Here is a 9,011-nt window from a genome sequence, read left to right as displayed (position 1 = left end):
ATTAACTATCCAATCACACTGAATTTACCTAATGCGGGCGAGTCGGCTGAGTCAGGCCCTAATTTTCTAAATCAAACCTTTCCTTCATATCAAAGGAAGATCGCTAACCTTGAAATTACAGTTTCAAAGGGACGTTTCTTGGCTGTTTTTAACAACAACATTTAAGCTTGATATGGTAGTGTTTGGGGAACTTATCTGGTTTTCCTTCCATCTTCAGCTTTAATGAATAATAAGTAAAAAGAATATCAATAGTATGTTGCACTTACATAATACTCTCCATTTCATGATCTCAAAGAGCTTCATGCCTATGAATAAATTAAGCATTATGACAACAGTCGAGAAGTAAGAAATAATACACTATGAGAAACAAATAGAAGGGCAAAGAGTAACAACATGAATTGCCCAAGCTGAGTCAGTGGCAGATCTGGAAACAGAACCCAGGTGTCCTGGCTCTCGGTTTTCTATTTTAACCACTAAGCACATTTTCTACATTTGATCAGTGGAAGTGTTTTGTTTTAGCAAAAATAAAACAAAACAAAAACTTCATCAAAATGCTAGAGTAAGAAAATCAGATGGTCAGATTGTGAGTATGCTTGAGGAGGTTTCCTGGAGGGCCTTTCCACATGCAGTTCCCAGGCAAGCAGAGAGAAAACTGGGAGCAGACATTCTGGAGAAAATGTCAGAAGGGTTCCCCCAGCAGTTTCCTACCTGACCCTATAGAGAGATTTTCAAAGCAGATTCCATGCAAAAGTCAGAGATATATGTAAATACGGTACGTATATGTAAGGAGGATGAGGGAGGCAGTGAGCGAAGCTGGGCACTCACCTGCCCACATTGCTCCCCATAGGTGCCACCAGCTGTTCTCTTCACCTCACTCTCAAGAGGAATGCGAAATAATCCAGTAGGTCTTTTTTTAAAACTCAGAGCTACCTAAAACTGTCTTTAAAAAGAGTCTGTCCACCTAAAGTTTGGACTTTCAGACTTGGCCCAATGCAGCACCCACTGAAGTCAGTACTGCAAGGCCTATATCTATATATAAGCACTGGTAAATGATGGTAATGTTTGAAAATCGAAAGGAAAATCAAAAATCAAATATTTCCCTCAGTTGTTTCTTGAAGTTCTTTGAAGAAATAGTGATGTTGAAAAGAAGAACACAGAAAAATGAAATAACAAAATGTCAGTGTAGCCGTAGCATATAAAAGGCCTTTGAGAGTGAATTAGCAATGTCTATGACTTTAGCTTTGTTATGCATTGCTTTTATCAGCGTAATAAGAAACAATGAAACTGGTTCAGTAATCAACAGCACAATGATCAGCTTTAAATTAGGCAAGTCACCATTAACATAAAATGCACACACATATATCCAGGTACAGATGCATATTTCCTCATGTGGCTAACTTTACAATGTTCATAATCAGCTTTTTTAGCACGTGGTTTCAGGCCTGTTGTATTTTGTGACTACAGCTAAACTGACCTGAAAGATGAGATGATGCTTCATTCAGCAGTTCTCTCCCTGACCAAGAGCAATGCTTGAAAGGACTTGACAGGAGATTGAAATCCTTGTGCTTAGAGAGCTCTGTCTTAATACAGGCCTGAAGAGGCTCAAAGGACTCAAGTGAGGGCAGACAGCATTGAAGAACAGAGCAGACAGGGAAGTAAAGCAAAGAGGAGGAAAAAACAAAAAGAGAAACAACACAGACAATTCACTCCCTGCCAGTAACAGAGCAGTGAGTACTGAGAAACTCCTGACTTCAATGAACTTCTGCCAAACATGATACAGTATAACTGAAAGGTGTTTGATCCAAGGCCTTCTCAGCAGAGTAACTTTTTTTCCTGATACTTGATATTATTTCTTTTGCAAAGAAAACATTGTCCTAGCTTCGATTTTCATAAAATATGTTTCCCTGAATATCATTTTGATCTTAGGTGGAAGGCATTCATCCATTTGCATCCATTTTCACTTGTCTCTGTATTTCTGTGCAGAGATTCGTTGACCACAAAGTCCTTTAACATCCAGGACAGAAAGAGGAACTTCTGTGGTGGCGTGTGAAATAATAACTACGGTTAATGTAACCACTGGTGGAACAGGTAATAATCTTCCAGACACAGCAGTAGCCTCTCCTCCAGGTGAAGAGGCTGAGTTTCTGCCACCATTGCTCCTTTCATGTCGTGACCTGGTGGGAGGCATGGTTGTCCTGGAGCTTCACCAGCCCACCGGCCTCTCTTCCTGCATTTTCACAGTTCTTTTCCTTGACTTCTATGGGTTGCTATGCTGTGCACTATGAAAAAGAGGGAGAACAGTAACAAAGTGGCATGCGAGAGTCAATCACAAGATACCAAAAAGGCTATGGGAGCAGGTCCCAATCTGCATTTGGATGCTTGCTGCCCGGCCCTCTTTTCTGCAGTCCCTCCGTGGAGTCATGCTTCGTCAGTCTCTGCCGCTCTTACCTACCAAGACGCCAGCTGGGCTCGTAGTTTGATTTGACAGTGTTTTGGAAGATGGCTTTACCACTAAGTCCCTGGTGCTCCCAAGATCTCCATTTGGCCTGTTGCCAGACTGTACATTATAATGAGACCTGGGGTAATGTGTGCTAGTGGAATTCGACATTGTTTGTGAAATGTACAGGCTTGGGACAATACAACTTCTGGTCTCGTTTAATGGAAAACATTACACTGAACTTGACCTTCTGACTTGAATGCAATGCTGTGCTAATAACATGTCTTTCCCATTTGTATCACTCAAGGAAATCCTGCTCTCTGTGACATTAAGTTTTATCTGTACCATCAATCTTTAGCAGAAAGACATACAGAAGCTCTGCTGAGGGGACTGCACAAATCTTTTTTATTATCATTAATGCCAAGTATAACCACTTTGGCTTTGTAGTCATTATTTTGCAAATTCATCTGTTCATTTTTCTGGAACTTGAGAAAAATGTAGGGTTTATGTCTTATTTAATGAACTGTGGTTCACACTGTAATGGAAATGCAAGCTACTGTCAAATCACAGATAACATGCCATCTGTGTTGTTATATTAAGTTGTTAGGCCAAATATTCTTCTGGTATAAAGCAGCACAGTTTAATTTACATCAGTAGAGCCTCTCCATCAAACTTTAAATAACAAATTCATCCCTTCAAATGATCTTTCCCTCCTTCTAACGCCATAGCTAAAATGTGGGTTTTGGGAGTTGTATTACAACCTCTGAGAGAGTGAAACCACTATAGCACCAAAGCAAACCAAATAATAAGCAAAATAATTTTAAAAAAAGTTTTCTTTATTATTGTGTCATCGTATTCTCTCTGCCTCTAAAAATTAAACTGGTCAGTCTGCAGCAGAATATTTACCTCCAGTCCTTCTTAAAAATTAATGCGTGAACTGAGTTTTTCTATTTGTCACTGTTTAAGGTCCCTGTTTTTTCTTGTGAAAGAGAATAATATACCGGGTCCAGAGTGTGGTCACAGCTTGGATTTTTCACCAGTATAATAAAAAGGAGGCTTCCTGGCTTTCTTGTGTTATTCTCGAAGAGATAGCTGAGGTAGTTCAAGTATCAGCAGCAGCCTAGCTGGGGCAATCACCTTTGCTTTTCAGCAAGGGCAGAAAGGCTCTTTTGCCTCCATGCTATTTCACATGGGCGTCTAAGAAAGGCACATCTCTCAGATGGAGGCAGTGATTGGGGGCTACCTGCCAGCACAGTCCTCTAGCCTGCAACCTGCCCCTGCTGCCCACTTTGCAGGCCATCCTTGGGCACAGGCAGGGAGGCTGCTGTGGGCAGACGAATTGTTCTAACAACCCATAGTGTCATGTCGCCTCCAAAGAAGGATTAGATGAACATCTGCCATGAGATCAGAGCCAATGTTATGTGACCAGATGTGCACCAGACACACAAAAGGGGAACCAAAATTTTGGGTAAATGACAGATGCACTTACAGTCATTTGACAAGGAAGAGAAAGGAGACTGCGGCCTTTCCGTGCCTCCATGAGGTGTTACAGGACTTGCCTTTGCTGAAATGTTTTTCACCCTCCCTTAAAGTCATGTTGAGTCACAGCTAGTATCAGCACCAGGCATTAGCAAAGGTAAGTGTGACGTGGATGCTATTACCACGTTGTCCATGACGGTGTGAGACAAGAACTTCAGAATAACTCAACACCTGGACAAAGGCCCGAGTAAGAGGTAAGTCGCACATGAGGAAAGAGCAGCACAGGTGTGTTTCAAACTTTTCCAAATTCTGAACTTTACAGCAAATCAGAAAAGATAAAAGCCTGGCTCTTTCACAGGAAAAACTGAGATGGCACCATTTGAAAGACATAGCAACTCTTGCAGATACATCCACAGTGTGGTTAACACCCCTGAGAATATAGATACTGGACTGAGAGCTGCTGAAAGCTGAAGCTTAGCCATTTTTATCTTCTGGAATTAAAATATTTTTCCTTTCACCTTGCAGAGCAGCAGCACAAATGGGCTTACCCACGCTCCAGCAGTCAGGATTGTGTTGTCAATACACAGTCACTGTTTAGAAAAAAGCAGCTTTAGGAAAGAAAGGACAGAAAGGTTTTCCACAGTGAGTGGGGATGTCTGGCATGCAGAACCCCTGTTGGCTGCTGGCCTGCCCAGGAGCTGGTGCACAGAACTGTTCTGCAGAACTCACCCCAAAATGTCAACTTTACTGCTGCTTTCAGTGTCTTTCATCATTCTTGCCCAAAGCAAGAGAGGATGGGCCTCTTCCTGCTCCCTTTGAAGCCACTAGCAAGTTTTCCTTCAACAGCAAAGTTCCAGGATCTGCACCTGACCAAATCATCTTGTATTTCTGCAGCTGACTGAACTTACTTAAAAGCGCTTCATCTAAATCATGATTCCCATCCAGAATCTAGAGCATTCATAGGGACAGTCCTGTGTTTCCTCCCTGCTTATGGCAGCAATGATCAAGGAAAAACTTATAAAGATGAGTAAAGAAGAACACTTTCACAACATTTACAGCTCATGAGGGGAGCCTGTCGCTCAAGGAAAGTGGCAGGCTAAAGCTGGCTCCCAACTCAGTGCCATGGGCAATGATGGTGGAACTCCATTTTTTTGGCTCATTCGCAGGACTATGGCTGAAATTAACTGAAATTAAAAACTGTATGAGACTTTCACCTCCAGGAGACACATGCTTACCTACCAAGGAGGGCAAATTTAAATAAACACAGAGAAGCATTTATATAACGAACCTGTAAGGAATGGTACACTGTAAAAGAGATCTGTGGGCCAGAGCTGAAGTGGCTGTGATTTTTCTGATGATAGCACTATGCAGGCTAATAAATATGGGGCATTGAGAGCACATCAGAGATACAAGATAATTCTTACGGCATTTAGAGCAGAAATGAGTCTACTGGAGCTATTCCATATTTGAACAAGATGCAAAGTAGTCGAGTTTGCAAGATGCTTGTGTGCACAGAACTAACAAACACAATCAGGAAGCAGGAGGCCATGTATTATGTGTTTATACAATACATGTCATACATATTGCTTCACACCATGATGTGATAAATCATTTGTTTGTATCCACAGTCTGACATACTTTAAAACAAATAGCAAAAGACTGCATTGCAAACCAACTTGTCATTGCCAGTTCTATAAACTTTCAGTGACCACTGTTTCGGACCACATCATTATTGTTTGTCCTTTTACAAAACATGTGGCAATACAGCAGGTATCAAAACAGGAAGAAAGGAATACGGCCAAAACTTAGTTTAACTGTGCCCATCCTTTCTTGAAGCAGAACTGCTGTTAGACATCTGCAGCCTGGATGCTAAAGCACTGCACCTTCTCCCTTCCTCTCTTACCATCACACAATGCGCACTGTTACCTGACGGATCTGCGTTCCTCTGCATTCTGCAGCCTCATGCTGTGCCTTTTATTGTTTACACCTAATAAAGTACATTTAGAATATCTTTCTGCCCTGCCGCAGTTAAAAAAAAGCAGATGGCAATTCAATGTATTTTGCTTTTTATCCAGAATTTCATGTTCCTTTACAGATATCTGTTAAATCTCACAACCCTCGGATGAAAAACGTATCTCTGCATTTTGTCAAGATAGAAATGAAAGAAGAGAGAGGTTAAACCACTTGTTCAAAAGCACACCAGGAAACTAGTAGCAGAATCAGGAGTGAAACAACAGTAAAAAGTCCTAGCTCCAATTTCTTCCATCAGCTGTAAAACCACACAGTCTTTCATCACTGTCCTTGTAATGCAAAGCACAGCAGAATGTGACTGCTTCCACTGATGCTCTACCATTAGCAACTTCATTGCTTAAATTTTTCTGTGGATGAGATAATGCTGAAGTAAAATTTTACAATGTAGATTATTCTCTGTCAGTAAAACTTATCCTTAAAATCCTGACATTATTCTTCAGTGTTTTATACCTTGAGCACAGAATATCTTCAACAATTTTCCCTCCATAAGCTAGAACAATTTAATATTAGACTTTTTGGATAGGATATGAGGATAACCAGAAAAAATGGCCCTCTTCCTAAGGGAAATCTAGGAATGGCTTTAATCTTCTAAAATTATTGCCACCCAAGTTGAACACTAGGGGTCACATTTAGATAACCACTGACATATTGTAGAACACATCCTTGAGAGAAAATAACCACACACTCCCATCAACAACCCATCAACACGCAGCAGTTCACAGAGAAACAGCTGTGATTTTTATAGTACGTAGGCAAATGCTGGTTTGCTGTGGAGTGTTGGATAAATCCTGTAGTTTTGTGCTTTTACTGGGAGTTTGGAAACAACAGAGGAAGGCTCATAACATCCTCACAGACCAGCTCTGTTTTTTTCCCTAAAGGGGAATGTTCCTGCCCAGGGGTCTCAGGGTCTCTGTTATTTTGTATTCTCTGTGCCACACCAATTCTAGTTTAGGAAAGCAGGGCACAACTCCGCTGTTATCTAGACTAAGCGCTCTTGAGAATCCTCAAAAGTTCATTTAGGAGTCAGGCTCAGAGACAGAAACACTTCTTTTTATCATCAATTTTACTAACCTTTGTATATTTAAACATTTCTTGAAGTTAACATTCACTGCCTATAATCCTCACAGAAGAAAGCAGATTTCAAGCAGAGTACCACGACATTACACAGATTGCAGTAACCCCAAATAATGCCATTGTGAAGAAAAGCTGTAACATAAGATTAATTTTTCATCATTCTCACAGAAGTGGAAAGAGACTGCAAGAGATACGTACTTTTGTGGAAGAGCAGCTCTGCCAGTGTTAAAAGAAACACGTTCACTTACGCTGGCAAAAAATACTAGAAGCGGTCTGATTCATGTCTTTGTAGTCCCACTAAACCCACTGCATGGTAGTTGCACAACAGCTACAGAGAATTCACATGCTCCCACTATTACAGGTGGTCATAATGCTGGTTTGATACCAGCCTGCAGCACTGTGCTACTGAAGATCCATACAATGAAAATTAGGAGAAGACAAGCATTTCTTTTTTGGTTGCATGTCCTTTTTTCTGCATGTGTTGCTTGTTTCCTACATTAGAGTTTCCAGTGTTTTGTCCGGTCACCTTTAAGCGTTCTAAGTAGTGGAGTTTCCACCATTTCCTTTAGGAGACTATTTCACAATTTAAAATGTCTTGCTGTCAAGAAGGTTTTCCTGACATTCATCCTAAAATTTCCTTCTCTTAATTTCATCTCATTATTCCTAATTAAATACTCAGTAAATAATTCCTTTGCCCAGCTAAAGCCAGATTGTAACTGTTCTTTCATGCATATGCTGAGGAAAGAGAAGGGAACATAAATTTACCCCCGCTCTGTGAGGTAAACGCAGAACCAGTATGGAACAACACTCTAAACAATCTTCTTTCAAACTCAAAATGATGAATATATATAATATTTGCATTTAGTTCGAACTCAGATGCTGTTGAAAAGTTGGATCAGACCTGAAATAAATAAACAAATCAAGATAAATAGAAGGTGCTGTGCAGTTTCTTTACCCTATGCTTTTTAAAGACCACTTACTGCTACTCCACACTGCAGAGATGATGACACATGCGTATCTTTGAATCTTTCTCTAAGAATGTACTCTCGCAGTTAAGTAACCCCACTGTTTTATGTGGCTGCTTGTAAAATTCCTTGACCGTTACAACAACTTTTTAGTCAGTAGTTAACAAGTTACTTCAGCCTTATCGCTGGTAACTTAGTAATAACAAGTTATCCCTCAAAGCAGGGAGTCATGATTAGGCATGGTGATAGGAGACTCTGAATCTGTAGGTATGACTAGAACTCATCACCACTTTTGGTAATAGTAAGAGATTAAGTCCTTGTTGTCCTGGTTATATTCCAATTTACCTCTCTTGTGCTGACATTTAGTTCTCCTGTAGTTTCAAACTGAGTATGTTATTTTTCATTTCCCTTCTCAAAAATAGTTGCACAATACTGCTAATACACAGAGGCTGCTTTGGTTATAACTCAGGCACTGAGATTTAGCACTGAATGAAATAGTGAAATACTTCAACACCTAAATCTTTTGCATGAAAACAAAAAGCTTTATCAACATAGACATTTAGCAGATATTTTGTGTTAAAATGTGTAACTACGTCACAAAGGTTGCTCTTCAGAAACCCCCCTTCTTCCTTGCATATATCAAGTTAATCCCTGATTTGATTTCACAAAAGTCACAACTGTATCAGCTGAGACCCAAATGGACTAAACTAGGTTTTAACAGAAAAAAAAACCCAAACAAATTGCAGAAATAACAAAAGGAATATTTCAAAATGCTCTAATTAAGTGAAACAACCTATAGTTCAAATATTCCTATTTTCTTTAAGATCTCTGAGAAAAGATCAGCTTGTTTTAACAAACGATTTGTCTTTAAAAGATGCATGCAGAGCACAACAAATACCAGCTTTTGAAATTTAGGTCTGTGGCAGGGATACTAAAAAAAAAAAATTACTTTCATGCTTGTTCCTGCTACAGCAGAGAAGCACCACATGTTCTTTCCTAGCCTGTGTTCAGTTGGACACGTGGGA

The 9,011-nt window shown here is 40.1% G+C and overlaps 1 protein-coding gene across 1 annotated transcript in view; it reads right to left on the bottom strand.

The window, feature by feature from the left end:
* Positions 1-514: 514 nt before the first annotated feature.
* Positions 515-9,011, bottom strand: part of PTCD2 (pentatricopeptide repeat domain 2) — a 106,101-nt gene continuing 97,604 nt past the window's right edge. Inside the window, exon 13 of the transcript XR_011138089.1 lies at positions 515-2,279. The gene's annotated coding sequence lies outside the window, so the exon portion shown is untranslated. The remainder of the gene's footprint in view (positions 2,280-9,011) is intronic.

The sequence above is a fragment of the Struthio camelus genome, chromosome Z (genome assembly GCF_040807025.1).
Source record: "Struthio camelus isolate bStrCam1 chromosome Z, bStrCam1.hap1, whole genome shotgun sequence".
Taxonomy (NCBI): domain Eukaryota; kingdom Metazoa; phylum Chordata; class Aves; order Struthioniformes; family Struthionidae; genus Struthio; species Struthio camelus.
This window is presented reverse-complemented; position numbering and strand designations above follow the sequence as displayed.